We start from the raw sequence: 16102 nt of genomic DNA, 5'->3' as shown, positions 1-16102 counted from the left end.
GACAAGAGAGGTGAATTGGGAGAGTTAATCATCAACTGCATCCTCTCTGAAGCTATTTCTTTTTTTCTTCAAAGGGACAGAAGGAGTTTTACAACTGCTGTATGTTTGTTCTACTGTCTTTGAAGAATTAGGCATTGTTCCTAGCTGCAAGGATGTTATCATTTTTTTGCAGTTTATTTACTATTGTCTGTATTTTACTGCCCGAGGTCCGTTTAGGATTGCCCTCGCAAATGCTGTGTCCTCCCTGGCCTGGATGTCCAGACGGTAGAATCTGGAGAAGGTATGGAGGGAGGACCACGTCGCCGCTTTACATATCTTTGCAGGCGACAGCATCCTAGTTTCTGCCCAAGAGGCTGCTTGCGCTCTGGTAGAGTGAGCCTTGACCCGTAGAGGCGGTGGTTTCCCTGCATCTACGTAGGCTGCCTTGATAACTTCTTTGATCCAGCGGGCGATGGTTACCTATGAGGCCGCTTCCCCTTGCTTCTTCCCGTTGTGTAGGACGAACAGGTGGTCCGTCTTTCGTACTGCTTCTGACATTTCCAGGTATCTGGACAACAGCCTGCCGATGTGGAGATGGCGCAGTATTCGACCTTCTTCCGACTTCTTCAAACCTTCCGTGGTTGGCAAGGATATGGTTTGGTTGAGGTGAAAGTGTGAGACTACTTTGGGTAAGAAGGAAGGAACCGTGCGAAGATGGATAGCCTCTGGAGTGATTCTGAGAAACGGATCACGGCAGGACAGTGCTTGTAGCTCTGAGATGCGGCATGCTGAACACACAGCCAGCAAGAACACCATCTTCAAGGTTAACACACGGAGAGACAGGCCTCGAAGGGGTCTGAAGGCGGATCCCGCTAGAAATTCCAACACTAGGGTTGAGGTTCCACAGGGGCACTGGCCACTTCAGTGACGGATGAATGTGTTTGACTCCTTTCAGGAAACGTGAGACGTCTGGGTGTTTGGCAATGGTGTTGCCGTCACTCCTGGGACCGTAACAAGTCAGCACTGCCACCTGAACCTTGATGGAGCTGAGGGACAGACCCTTCTGAAGTCCATCTTGCAGGAAATCCAAAATGATAGGGATTTTAGTGGCATGTGGATTGGTGCTGTGAGTGTCGCACCAGGCTTCAAAAACTCTCCAGACTCATATATGTGAGTGATGTGGAGAACTTGCGTGCTCGGAGAAGTGTATCTATTACCGGCTCCGAGTATCCCCTTTTCTTCAGTCTAGCCCTCTCAATGGCCAGACCGTAAGAGAGAATTGAGCTGGATCCTCGTGTAGGATGGGACCTTGCCGCAGCAGGTCCCTGTGTGGAGGCAGGGGTAGAGGATTCCCTGCCAGTAGTCTTCTCATGTCTGCATACCAGGGTCTTCTTGGCCAATCCGGGGCCACTAGAAGAACTAGGCCTCTGTGCCGCCGAATCTTGTGTATAATGGCGCCCAGCAGGGGCCATGGAGGAAAGGCATATAGCAGGATCCCCTGAGGCCATGGCTGTACCAGGGCGTCGATCCCCTGGGATAGCGGATCCCGCCTGCGGCTGAAATATCTGGGTACTTGAGCATTGGACCTGTCTGCTAATAGGTCCATGCCCGGCGTCCCCCACTGATCCACAATCATCTGGAAAGCTGTGGGCAACAGCTGCCATTCCCCTGGATTTAGGCTTTCTCTGCTGAGGAAGTCTGCCGTGGTGTTGTCTTTCCCGGCAATGTGAATGGCGGAGATGTCCTGGAGATTCGCTTCCGCCCAAGTCATCAGGGGGGCTATTTCTAGGGATACCTGTTGGCTTCTGGTTCCGCCCTGTCGGTTGATGTATGCCACCGTGGTGGCGTTGTCGGACATCACTCTGACTGCTCTGTTGCGAAGTCTGTGGGCAAATCGCAGGCACGCTAGCCTGACTGCCCGTGCCTCTAGTCGGTTGATGTTCCACCTCGACTCTTCTCTGTTCCACCGCCCTTGGGCGGTGAGTTCTTCGCAGTGTGCTCCCCATCCGTTCAGGCTGGCATCTGTAGTAAGCAGGGTCCAGGTTGGGGAGGACATTCTTGACCCCCGACTCATGTGGCCGGGCTGCAACCACCACCGTATCTGATTCCGCACTCTGGCTGGTAGAGGTAGGTGTGTGGTATAGTTCTGTGATCGTGGGCTCCACCGAGATAGGAGGGCGCGTTGTAATGGTCTCATATGAGCCCGCGCCCATGGTATCACCTCCAGAGTGGATGCCATAAGGCCGAGGACCTGTAGGTAATCCCAAGCTGTGGGCCGGGTGGCGCTCAGCAGGGCCTGCAGACGATTCCGGAGCTTTAATCTTCTCTTGGAGGTCAGGCTGACCTTGTCTTCCTGGGTGTCGAATCGGACCCCTAGGTATTCCAGCGACTGAGAAGGCTGGAATACCTAGGGGTACGCCTAGGTATTCCAGCCTTCTCAGTACCTAGGGGTACGCCTAGGTACCTAGGGGTACGCCTAGGTATTCCAGCCTCACAAGAATGCCCTTAAAGGGCATTCTTGTGAGGCGTTCAAGTTTACATTATCCATCCTAGGCTTTCCAGAAGAGCAATAACTCTGTTGGTTGCCTGGTGGCTCTCCTCCGGTGACTTTGCCTTGATCAGCCAATCGTCCAGGTAGGGATGGACGAGGATTCCTTCCTTCCTGAGTGCCGCCACCACTACTACTATGACCTTGGTAAAGATCCGCGGCACGGTGGCTAACCCGAAGGGTAAAGCTCGGAACTGGAAGTGCTGATTCAGGACTTTGAAGCATAAATAGCGCTGGTGATCCCGATGGATTGGGATATGCAAATAGGCTTCCGACAGATCTAGGGAGGTGAGAAACTCCCCTGGCTGTACCGCATTCTTGACAGACCGCAGAGTTTCCATGCGAAAGCTGGGAACCCGTAGGTGTCGGTTGACTGACTTGAGGTCCAGGACGGGCCTGAAAGTGCCCTCCTTCTTGGGTACTATGAAATAAATGGAATAATGCCCAGAATTTATCTCCCCTGCAGGCACTGGGATTATGGCTTTTAGGGCCAGGAGCCTCTGCAAGGTAACTTCTAGTGCCGCCTTCTTGAGAGGTGAACAAGGAGATTCCACAAACTTGGCCGGCGGAAACCGAAGAAAATCCAGGTAATACCCTTCTCGGATGATGGCGAGGATCCACTGGTCTGAAGTAATCTCGACCCACCTGCGGTAGAAGAGGGTTAGCCTGCCCCCTATGGCTGCTACCCCCGGATGGGTCGGTTGATTGTCATTGTGGATTGCGGCCGGGACCAGAACCCGAGCCGGTTCTCCTCTTGCTGTGCTTAGCCCGAAAGGGCTGGTTCCTGGCCTGAGAACGAGGTGCTTGGTAGCGAGCCCTGTAAGGGTTGAAGCGCTGAGAGTTTCTACCTCTGGATGGTCTAGAAAAAGAACGCTGGCTCCTCCTTGACCTGTCTTCTGGTAGACGAGGTAATGGAGAGGCACCCCATTTATTAGCCAATTTCTCGAGATCGTTGCCGAACAGTAGGGATCCCTTAAAGGGCATTCTTGTGAGGCGCGTCTTGGAGGAAGAGTCGGCCGCCCAATTACGTAGCCAGAGCTGTCTCCTGGCTGCCACTGAGGATGACACCCCCTTGGCTGCCGTATGGACGAGGTCGGAGGCTGCGTCAGTGAGGAATGCGAGAGCTGATTCCATGTCTTCTCCCAGGGTGTTGTTCCTAGCTTGTGATAAACAGGAACGCGTCACCATGGTGCAGCAGGTCGCGATTCGTAGGGACATGGCTGCTACCTCAAAGGCTTGTTTCAGAATGGTGTCCATGCGCCGGTCATGTGCATCCTTGAGGGCCGCTCCCCCCTCAACCAGAATGGTGGTGCGCTTCACAATTGCGTTAACTATGGCGTCTACCTTGGGGCACACCAGCAGCTCCTTGGACACCGGGTCCAGAGGGTACATGCCTGACAAGGCCCGACCTCCTTTAAATGCGGCCTCCGGCGCAGCCCATTCCAGATCGATTAGCTGCTGTGCTGCTTGTAGGAGGGGAAAATGGTGAGCCGTTTGGCGCAGGCCCTCTAACAGGGGGTTCATTTTAGGGTCCCCTGGGGTGTCCTGGCCCGGAATAGCCAGTTCTGATAGGCATTGTGAAACCAGGCCTGGAAGATCCTCTTTCCGAAAGAAGCGTCTCATGGTCCGATAGGGTTCTATCTCCGAGGGAAGTTCTCCCTCCTCGGGGGGTTCCTCATCTTCCTCGGAGCAATCCGAATCCCCATAAGTGGGGCTTCCGGGTGGCGAGTGGCCGTGCCTAGGTCTCGAGGGTCCAGGGGCCGGATCATCCGGAACAGAAAAGGCCATTCGAGGAGCAGATTGCATCTGGACAAAGGCGTGGATCCCCTTGAATAATTCCACCCAGGAGAGTGAGGCTGGATCTGGCCTTAGGGGCACCAGGTCTCTCGGGTTCCCTGGCTGCTCACCGCGGCCTGCTAAGTCCGGAGTGTTCCCTGAGGAACCACTGGGCTGGGACCGGTCCTGTCCTGGAACTCCCATGGCCTCCTCACATTGGGCACATAGTGAGTCTGCTTCCTCGCTCTGTGTGGCTCTGAGGTTGCATGCTGAGCAGAGGCTTAGAGCTCTTATGCCTGATTCTGGAGGTGCCGGCTCTGCGGGCGTATGAGCTCTCTTATGCTCCATATGCTTTGCAATATGTATTACCTACCAATATGCGCTTGTCTTATGAGTGTGCGCTTATCAACCTGCGCTTAGCTGCATGCGCCTATGAACAGGCGTCTTATGGACGTGCGCCTAAGAACGTGCGCCTCCCAACAGGCGTCTTATGAACGTGCGCCTACAAACGGGCGTCTTATGAACGTGCGCCTACCACTGGCATCTTATGAACGTGCGCCTACCCACGGCGTTTTATGAACGTGCGCCTATGAACGGCGTCTTATGAACGTGCGCCTACCAATGGTGTCTTATGAACGTGCGCCTACCAATGGGCGTCTTATGAACGTGCGCCTATGAATGTGCGCCTATGAACGTGCACCTAACCTAGCGGCGTGCGCTTAGCCAGCCTGCACCTATTAGCGACGGGTGCCTATCTCAGTGTGCGTACATCAACGTGCGTCTAGGTGGCGAAGGCGAGTAGGCAGGTAAATGGCGACCTCCTTGGCGGGCTGCCACATAGGCAGGCCCCGCAAATCCTCACTTCCTCGGAGACCACAGTAAAGATGTATGCCTTACCTTGTCTTCGGCGCTTCCCGGCTGCGACCCGGGTGGTCTCCGGCTGCGGAGAGGGTAAGTATCTTCACTGCCGCGCTCGAGGAAGTGCACCCGCTGCCTCTAGGCCGCGCCCGAACTCGTCTCGCTCGGGGGTTAAGTCCTCGCCGGGACCGAGGCTGCCTCTATGCCACACCCGAGCCCTTCTCACTCGGGGGCTAGGTCCCTGCTGCGAGTCGGCCACCGGACCGAGGCTCCTACCTCCGAGGGACCACGGAAGTCAGCTCGGGAAACTCAACTGGGGGAGGGACTGAATGGTATCACCGCAGGAGTGCGGGGCTCGTCTTCAGTAGGTTTCTTCTAGGAAACCTACTGAAGAATTTGGAAACCTAGAAGAATTCTTCTAGGAAACCTACTGAAGAATTTGGAAACACGCTCAGCTAGCGTGAGGTAGCTCCAAACTGCTTTGGAGACGGAAATTACTGAATTGCTGCACTTCCTGCGGGGGTATATGTATCCGTGCTGACGTCAGATCCGTCTCCAACTGCTAGCACGAGCACACTATACCCACTTGTTTTGAGTCCATCTGCTACACGCTAGGAAATGTGACATTACAAAGTATTTTTAGCAGCCAATCACATGCAGTTATCATCAGTCAGCATTCAGAGCCTTTTAATCAATATTTTATCTACATGTCCCATTTCCACAGCTTTTATACAGCAGAAACTGGACCCATCTGCTCTGACCCCAAAGCCCGCTGGGTGCGAGAGAAGATAAAGGAACTGAAGTAAGTCTGTCCTACAACGTAGGATTATAGAAAAAAAACATATCTGGTCATGAACTATCAGGCCGATACAGTAAAATGCGCAGGAGAGCTGGTGTGCCGAAGCGAGCACCCACTCTCCCGATGCGCGCCCAGGTCACTCTACTGGGTGCGTGATTTTGTATTCAAATGAGGGCCCGCGGTAATAAGGAGGCGCTAGGGACACTAGCGCGTCCCTAGCGCCTCCTTATTGGCAGAAGCGGTGGCTGTCAGCGGGTTTGACAGCCGGTGCTTAATTTTACTGGCGTCGGTTGTCAAACCCACTGACAGCCACGGGTTCGGAAAATGGACGCCGACAAAATTGAGTATCCGTCTTCCAACCCGTGAGCTGCAGGCTGATTGTTTTTCTATTTTTGGGGCCTCCGACTTAATATAGCTATGATGACAACTGGAGAAATTACTTACCTGATAATTTTGTTTTCCTTAGTGTAGACAGATAGACTCCCACTCCCATGATCCCTCACTTCCTTCACCCCCCACCCCCCTCCCAGGAAGAGAATCCTCATTGGCATGGGATGCTGCATTATTGCTTTCAAAACACCCCTTTCCCCCAGCACTGCTGTGATGCCACCACTCACTTACCTCCATGCTCCTAAAGAATCGTAGCCTTACAGGGCCTCAGGTCTTTGCCTCCTCCACAGCTGTTGGCGCCTGATGATGTCATTCAGGTGCCAGCAGCCAAGGAGGAGGAAGAGGGCCCAAGACGCTGCAAAGCCAGGATCCTATGACATTAGGAGCACAGAGGGTAAGTGACTAGCACTGGGGACTGGGACAGGGATAGCAGCAGCAGCAGCAGCAACAGTAGCAGCATTGGCTGCCACTGGGAGAGGTGGGATAGTGCTAGGCTAATGTGGCTTCACTTGTTCTTTTTCCTGGCAAAGATTTTGCAGGTCATGGCCCCTTCCCATGCCTATGCCTCCTCCATAGACTCAAAATTAGTGTGAAAATTGGTTTCAACTGATTTTCACCTTTGGAAAAATCCTGAAATTTAAGGGTGAAAATCAGATTAACCCAAAAATGAAGGTTCTTACTTATATTGTATTCGCCACTGTATTGGCGGCCAATGGAGTGATTGTAATACAGTGAAGATATTTTTGCAAATGTTAGTAAGCCTGAATGCAGCAGCATTTTGAATTATTTGTACTGGTCTGATTGTTTTCTGTGGGAGGCCTACATATAGAAAATTGCAGTAGTTAAGAGCAGCAAGAACCAATGACTAGAAGACTGTTCTGAGATCAATAGGGTCAAAGAGTGGTTTAAGATGATGATGGAGTCTGGCAAATTAAACCTGCACTACTATTTTAACTTGAGGATGCATAGACAAGGATGGGTGAAAGATGACATTTAGATTATGTACGTTCTGAATATATGCAATACATAACTGTAAAAAAAATGTCGATGGAATTTGATATATTGGTGAATGGCCTAGAATTATTAGTTTTTATGATTCAGAGTATTTATAGAATTTCAGGTTGTGATATAATGTTCAAATTCATCCCGTCATGTTTATATTGTTTTGTCATTGTTTGTTAAGAACAGGGTTATAAACAGTAAAAGCAAAGTGGAGATTTTCAATTTTTGTTACAAAGAAGCTGGCAAATGACTCACAAAGATCTGATAAGGAATCTGAAGTGGATTGTTATTAGGTTTGGATGGTGCACAATGAGTTGCTTAACAGTATATAATAATTCTTGATCATTATTATCAGAGGCCATAATATAATTGCAGTAATATATTTTTTTTGCTGAATTAACTGCAGTCTAAATTGAGATAATCGATGGCGATAGGCTTCAAGGTTTTAAACTGTATTAGCTCTCCACCATCGGAACTCTAATCTATGAAGGACTTGCTTCCTTAATGAATGGATGTAGTAAGGGGCTTTTGATTTTTCATCTTAATTTTAGGGGAGCTAGCTCATCAGTCAAACCTTCAATGGTATTTATGCCAAACATTAACCATATTTTCTTTTTAGTGTATCATTTGGAAATCCATCATCAATAATGGTGCAAACTTATTCTTAAAACATTCAGGGTTGATAATGCCTCATTTGTATATTGATGGCTGTTCAATCAAAGATTCTGGAGATACCACAACCAAACCAACTGTAATATTGATAAGAAAATGATCAGACTATGGTACATGATTGATTGATATGTTTGCTAAATTAAGAGAAAACACTGATGAATTGAGAAAAAAACAAATCAAAGGTTTGCCCTGCGTTGTGTGTGGAGCAGTTGATGAACCGTTCCTACCCTCAAGTAGATATAACCTCCAAAAATGTCCTCACAAGTTGATTTATGATTGCGGTACTTGGTCCACATGGAAGCTGAAATCTCCAAGTAACTGTTTTTGCAAAGCACCCCTATGTTGACTAGGAAATGGTGATTCGGTAAGCTCAACGCCTGGGTTATGGGTGGAGTTTATGAATGTGATTTTTTTTTTGCCCAACTCTTCTTCAGAGCTGTTAAGAGGGGCTATCGCTGCAGTGGCAACAATTTTTCCCTTCACCTTCCTCACATCAAACCTGCTGTGAGTTGTGCCCAACCTGCTGTGAGTTGAAGATGGCCACAGTTCTAGTCTTGTCTTGCTGTGGTAGTAGTGGATTTTCACCAAATGAATCCCTAACTGAGAAGGGATAGATTTCAAACTATATTTTGAAAGGGGTGCGGCTTTAGGGGCACTGATGACATTTCTAAGCACCGTCTTTTCCTTTCCCATAGGAGGAATGCGCGCTCGGCCCAGGCCGAGGGAAAGCGATCATGAAGGGGATGGGAAGATGCGATGAAAGCTTCGACAGGCTGAATCCAAAGACTGCATGCTAAAAGCTTCCACTGCTTAAAAGAAATAATTTACAGAGAAAAAAAAAAGCATCCTCTTCATGACTTTCATGTCACCTTTGTTAACCTCAAAAACTCCTGGGCCATCTCTGTGCTTCTTTCTTTATATGATTCACCGTCATTTTTAACAGTAAAGCTACTTTTTTCTGCAGGTGTAAAGGGGAAGCAAATTTAACACAGCTCGTTTGCCTCTGCAGCATTCACACTTTCAGCAATAAACAATACAACTCGATTGATATTTTGGGCACACTTGGTTTGGTTTTTTTTAAGACTCTGATTCAATCAAGTATAAACTGACTTTCTGTTTTATCATTGCATGAAAATCTGCTAAATATATAAAAAAAGAGAATGCAGATTTTTTTTGATATTTCAGGGAGGGAAAGTGAAAATGTGATTTTCCCATTTCTTAAATATCTTGTAGTTCCAGGGTTTGAATTTACTGGATGAGTCCTTCTGACCAAATTAAAGCCCCTAAGAGGAAAAAGTAGGAGGCAGCTAGATCAGGCTCCCCACCCCCAATCTTCGTTTCCATGTCTACATGCAGATTAAGTGACAGACACTGTGATGGAACAAACAGGCATGCTTCATGATAGCTACAAAGGGTAAAACTACCTTATAATATAACCTTTCGGGAAATACTCACAAATTTGCATTTTTACCACAAAGGGACCTATACAATAACATTTATCATGCCCCTTTAACAATCTTTTGTACAATCTAAAAACAGCTTGCTAAGCATTTAGACCTTAATGTACATATTAAAATGCAACCTCAGTACATTAATGGGTAAGCAAGAAAATTGTTGCTTGTCTGTATATAAATGAGGGAGCATCATATGCAAATTAGGTCTTATTGGCCCCATGGACGATAGTAGTAGTTGGCATGCACAGGACAGGTATTTTCTTTTTTTTTTCTTTGCATGCTACTTCTGTAGTCATGTTAGGCTGGCAAAAATTAAATCTGCAAATGGTAAAACTTAATGCATACCACGTTGAGTGATGTTTTACTGTGCACATTCAACTTTTGCCAACATCCACATTTTAAAAAAAAGAATGCAAAAAATCAGTGTGAGTTTTATTGCATCGATCAGTGGTTCCCAACCTTTTTTCCACCAGGACACACCTGACAGATGGTTCTCACATGCGTGACACACTGAACATGTGACCGTATCACGAGGCTAAATGTAAATATACATTCTGCATCCACAGGAAGCCCCTCGACCCCCAGGGCAGAACTAGGTCATTACCCATATAACTCTCCCATACAAAAAAAAAAAAAAAAGATATTCTGGTTCTGATGACATCTCAGTAAAAGCAAAACAAATTCCCTTTACTACCAGGCACAATACCCCTCCTTATGAAAAGACAGTAATTTACCACTAATGCATATCCTATTGAGAAAGCACAACAAATAAGATTGATACAAATGCCTACATGCTAGTAAAATACCTCACCTCGGTCACACACCCTTCACCAAGTACAGAAAAACCACAAATTATAAATATGGAGACAGAAACTGGAATGGAAAACAAAAAAAGCCACTCTGCGTGCAGTGCGAACCTGGAGAAATGGAAAGAGAAATATAGCACCTAACAGACTCTCAGGATTTGCAATAATGCACACAAACTAACCAGCACAAAGTTACACCTGCATTGTGGAACACGCTAAAACAGTAATAACCCTATCTAAGAAATACAACTATTAAACCAGGCCCTAAACACTAATACACCTCCTATTAGGAAACCAGAGCAAGCCAAGCTGCTATAGAACCCAACTCAGAAATAATTGTAAAGCTATACTAATAAATGTTACAAAACAGCTGATGAACAGAATAATATCCAACAATTAAAAATTATTTAAAATTGTCCAAATATCAATAAAATATTTCAAAACAGCAGACATCGCATAATATCCAATAATTAAAATGGCAGTCAATCAAGAAAAATAAACTTAAAAAGCCACCTTTACTTACCCTCTCCAGCAACTCTCCTACTCCTTTCCCTTGAAAGCACATACCAGGAGCAGCAGTGGCTGCTGAAGTTCTGTCCTCACGGTCCTCTTCTTTAGGGCTCACAAGAAGTCACACATACATCCTAGTCACCTCCCTGCCCAGTCTCTCACACACACCCCAGTCATCTCCCTGCCCAGTCTCAGTCTCTCACACTCACCCGTCACCTTCTGCCCAATCTCTCTCTCTCTCACACACACCCGTCATCTACCTAACCAGTCTCTCTCTCACACACCCGTCACCTCCCTTCCCAGTCTGTCTCTCACACACACACACCTGTCACCTCCCTGCCGTCTGCCTCTCACACACACCCCAGTCACCTCCCTGCCCAGTCTCTCTCACACACATCCATGTCACCTCCCTGCCCAGTCTCTCTCTCACTCACCCCAGTCACCTCCCTGCTCAGTCTCTCTCACACACATCCATGTCACCTTCTGCCCAGTCTCTCTCTCTCACACACACACCCCCATCACCTCCCTGCCCAGTCTCTCTCTCACACACTTTGCTTAGAGCCCCAATGCTGTGTTCCCCTTTAATTTCGCAGTGGCAGATTTCCCAGTGCTGCTGCTGCCTTCTCAGCCGCACTGAAACAGCAAACATTTATTTTAGAAAAATATGCCACGGCACTCAGGCCTTTCTTCTGGCTGTCGGGATATCCCCTAGGCTCCCGCGGCCACCCATCTGCCTGCTTTTATGGCCGCTGGGAGCTCCAATTGCCCCATCTGTAATCAGTATGGCTGATGCCACTTTTACTTTAATTGCGGCTTTGCCGTGCTCACCGTTGCATCGGGGGGGGGGGGGGGGGGGAATATCCCCGGAACAACCGGCCTCTTCATGCTTGCGACTCACTGCCGCTTTGGGGAATCCGTACTCTATCGCGGTTCCCTGCCGCTTTGGAAGTGGGAAATCCTGGCGCGGCTGGCCTCTTTTCTTTGTGGCTCGCCGCTGTGTTTAATTTCAGCACTTCCAGCCTGTGGCGACCTTGCTTCGACAGGGTTGGGCTTCTTCGCCACCATGGGCCTGGATACTGCCACTCCTCCCCCCCCTCAAACCACCCCACCCCTGGGCTATGAGATGCCCCCCTTCTTCCTACTCCCACTGGCAGGAAGAAGGGAGGAGGTTTCCCATTGGCCTGCGGGGGCAGGAAAAAAGTAAAGGAAACTATAGCTGGGGCTGTGGGACACCAGGAGCCACGACACACAGCTTGAGAACCACTGGCATAGACACTAACGTGCTTATTCTGCCAAGGTAGTTTCCTTATATCTAAAAGTGTCTGTCTGACTTGATGATGATTAGATGTCACTGAACTGGCCACATCATTTCATTCCAAAATTCTTCTAATATACTGAATCTCATCAAAGCCACATACTATATACAAAGAGGGTAATGCAGTGTTTGCTGATTAGAAAGTGGCCTGCCTGATATGCGGGTAGACTTACACCTGTATTGTCCTGTTCACATGCACATTTAATCAGGCTGAGTCGGGGAAGAGGTCTGGACTTAGGCGTGTACTTTTCCATTTTCTAAACTACGTGCGGAGCTTCTCCCCAAAAGTTTCTGTGCAGGTAAATTTGGTGGGTTAACTTTCCTGAGCAGACTAATGCTTTAAATTCACTTTGAAAACTAGTGTAACTTACGTACGCTTTTGCCACTTAGATGGGCTGTTTGAATATTACCCCCTATCGCAGCAGTACTACTAACTAGATTCTTCATATTACCAATATGCCTGTTTCTTGGGTCTGTAGCATCCTCTTTTCTTCTTATTCCTAGATTACTTTTTCATCATAATATATTTCTTACATTCATTCTCCAGATTTGAAAATAAAGGTGTGCTACACATCCTCTTTTTAAATATTTCCTTATTCCGCCTTTTTGGCTGTCAGTGCTGTATTCATGTTTACATGCACAAGTATGAGGTCTGCATAGTATTGTGATGTCAACTGGAGAAATTTCGTTTTCCTTAGTGTAGACAGATAGACTCAGGACCAGTGGGTTTATGCTTCCCTGCCAGCAGATGGAGACGGAGCAAGCTGACATCAAGGTATATATAACCTTGCAGTGACCCCCCCAGCCTGCCCGTTTTCTTTTCAAAAGCAACTATGGACAGACAAGCAAAAAACTTGATTAAAAAACATGATTAAAAATAGGTAACTAGAACTGTACTCAACCAACCATTAACACTGAACTCACGTAAGATTCTAGGTTCCCAAGCTAGGGACTGGATGAACACTTATCAGTAATCCCATGGGACCCAGATCCCCACAGGAGGACTATTGACACATTCATGCGGCAGCTGAGGGCAGGAAGCTGAGTCCATCTGTTTACATTAAGGAAAACAAAATTATCAGGTAAGTAATTTCTCCATTTTCTAGCATGTAGACAGATGACTCAGGACCAGTGGGATGTACCAAAGCTAATCCCCAACAGGGTGGGAGGCTGCCTGCGGTGCAGTCAACACCACATATGCACAGGCTGCATCCTTTTGGGCCTGCACATCCAAATGATAAAACCTGGAAAAAGTGTGTAAGGAGGACCACATCGCAGCTCGGCAGATATCGATGGGAGACAACAAACTAACCTCCACCCATGACACTGCCTGAGCCCTAGTAGAATGAGACCTAACCTGAGTAGGTAATGGCTTTTCAGCATCCGCATATGCGGCCGGGACTACCTCCTAATCCAACGAGCTATGGTAGCCTGCAAAGTCGGAGTGCCCTGCTTACTCCCACCATGGAAAACAAACAGGCAATCCGTCTTTCGAAAAGGTTCAGAGCCCTTCAGATACCGCATAACAAGTCACTTGACATCCAAGAAGCGCAAGAGGCGATACTCCTCTGCATCCCTGACCTTATCCAGGGATGGCAAGGAGATAGGCTGATTCAAATGAAAGTTCGAGACTACCTTGGGCAAGAAGGATGAAACAGTACACAGCTCTATGCCCCTGGAGTCACCCGAAGGAACAGCTCCCAGCAAGACAAGGCCTTCAGTTCAGAAATCCGATGTGCTGAACATAAAGCCATCAGGAACATAGTCTTCAAGGTCAACAACTGTAGGGATAGGCTCCACAGTGGTCAGAACATAGGGCCCGCCAAAAATCCAGCACCAAGTTAAGACTCCACAATGGAACTGGTAACCTCAAGGGAGGCCTAAGATGCTTCACTCCCTTCAAAAAAACGGGCCACATCAGGATGAGATGACAAGGAAATACCATTCACTAGGTCTCTGAAACAGGCAAGAGCCGCAACCTGAACCTTCAAGGAATTAAGGGCCAATCCTTTATTCAACCCATCCTGCAAAAAATCCAGAATGAGAGGGATCTTAACTGAATGAGAAAGAACGCCCCACTCCTCACACTGGGCCTCAAAAACTCTCCAAATCCACACATAAGCCAAGGAAGTGGAGCACTTGCAAGAGCAGTGTAAGGTGGCAATCACCGCAGAGGAATAACCACAGTTTAATAGGCGAGCCCGTTCAAGAGCCAAACTATAAGACAGAACAGAGTTGGATCCTCATGAAGAATCAGTCTCTGCTGAAACAGATCCATGTGCGGTGGAAGATGAAGGAGGGCCTCCACCAGGAGTCTTTGCAAGTCTTCATACCACGAATGCCTGGGTCAGTCCAACGCCACCAGTAGTACTAGACCCTATGGCCTTCGATCTTGCGAATTATCCTGCCCAGCAAGGCCCAAGGAGGAATGGCATAAAGCAATCTGTCTTCCGGCTAGACCTGTATGGGAGCGTCAATTCCCAGGGATCACAGATCTCTCCTGTGATAGTAGAACTGAGGAACCTTCACATTTTGAGAAGTTGCCAGCAGGTCTAGGAACAGAAGGCCCCAGTGATCCACAATAAGCTGAAATACCTCGGCTGACAAAACCCACTCTCTTGGGTCCAGATTCTCCCTTCTGATTTGTCTTTTCCTGCAATGTGAGAGGCCAAGATCATCTGCAGATGACCTTCCGCCCATTCCATAAGCTGGTCTATTTCCTGTGACACTTGCTGGCTCTTGGTTCCTCCCTGGCAATTGATATAGGCTATGGTCATCATGTTGTCCGACATCATGCGAACTGCTTGATCCCGCAGCCTGTGACAGAACTGCACGTATGCCAGCCGTACCACCTGGACTTCCAAGCCTTGAAAATATTAAACCCAAGAAAAAGCAGCTGGGTCCAGACCAAGCACAGAAGGAACTGGAACTGGTCCCACAGAACTGCCCTCGCCAGTCAAGGGAAAACCAAGATCTGGTGTCCCACCAGTCAAGGCCATGACCAACCCATCATCAGAATGGAAAGAACCAGGCTTAGCAAAATCTTAGGAAGACAACTCTCCCTGAGCATCCAGCAGCGCTGACACAGGTTAGAAGCCAGGTCAGACTGAGAAGTCCTAATATGACAGACAATACAAATAGGAAGACGGTTAGGCTTCTTGCTTACTGGCGCCATCGCAGCGGTAAACGTGCATTGGAATGGCTTGCACTCAAAGTGGAATGCGCGCAACAAATAAGCGCTTAGAAGAAAGCACAAGGTGCATGCACAACCTCTGCGCCAAGTTAAGCACGGGAACAGTGAAAAACTTTTGTGCACGTAAAAGGTGTGCCCAAAAACAAATGCACAATGTGTGTGCAGAGCAGACAATCCACGCACACTGACGATCTGTTGAGGGCAGCAGAACATGCACAAGAGCATGCGATAACGGCCACCACGGCCTACCACGTGGCATGCAAGAAAAAAAACTAAGTACGGGCCCTTGCCCACAGGGGCTGCTCAACCCGCCAGGATGCCCAGTTCCCCACCCCCAACAGGGGCAGGAACAAACGTCAGTATGGCACGCTGAGCACGGAGACCGGAGGAAGTCCTGAAACCCCTCTAACTGTCTCTGATTCAAGGTAAAACTTTTTTTTTTAAACCTTACCTGGGCTCAGTGCTTACCGGTCGAGTACAGACGGTCTCCGGCTGCAGGGGAAGAGGGCATCTGCCATCACCGCGCTCAGCCTCCCCCGCTGCCTTTCAGCTGAACTAGCAGCTAAGTCCACTCTGGGAAACCCAGCTACCAGACCGAGGCATACCTCTGAGGGACCACGGAAATCACCACAGGAATTCTCAACTGGGGGAAGGACCTTTATATATCACCGCAGGAGAGCAGGGCCTTCTGTTCCTTAATTTAGAATTTCTCCTTCCAAAAAGTTCAAAGCAATGCCCATAGGGAGACTGAGAAAGCAAATGTTGCTTACCTTTAACAGGTGTTGTCACAGGACGCAGGA

The 16102-nt window shown here is 48.3% G+C and overlaps 1 long non-coding RNA gene across 1 annotated transcript in view; it reads left to right on the top strand.

The window, feature by feature from the left end:
* Positions 1-9074, top strand: part of LOC115099476 — a 43338-nt gene extending 34264 nt beyond the window's left edge. The window contains exons 5-6 of the long non-coding RNA XR_003858788.1: positions 5886-5963; positions 8720-9074. This is a non-coding gene — a long non-coding RNA (uncharacterized LOC115099476). The remainder of the gene's footprint in view (positions 1-5885; positions 5964-8719) is intronic.
* Positions 9075-16102: the final 7028 nt, after the last annotated feature.

This window comes from Rhinatrema bivittatum, chromosome 9 (genome assembly GCF_901001135.1).
Source record: "Rhinatrema bivittatum chromosome 9, aRhiBiv1.1, whole genome shotgun sequence".
Lineage (NCBI taxonomy): Eukaryota > Metazoa > Chordata > Amphibia > Gymnophiona > Rhinatrematidae > Rhinatrema > Rhinatrema bivittatum.
The sequence above is the reverse complement of the archived record's forward strand: the minus strand, read 5'-3'. Positions and strand labels throughout refer to the sequence as shown.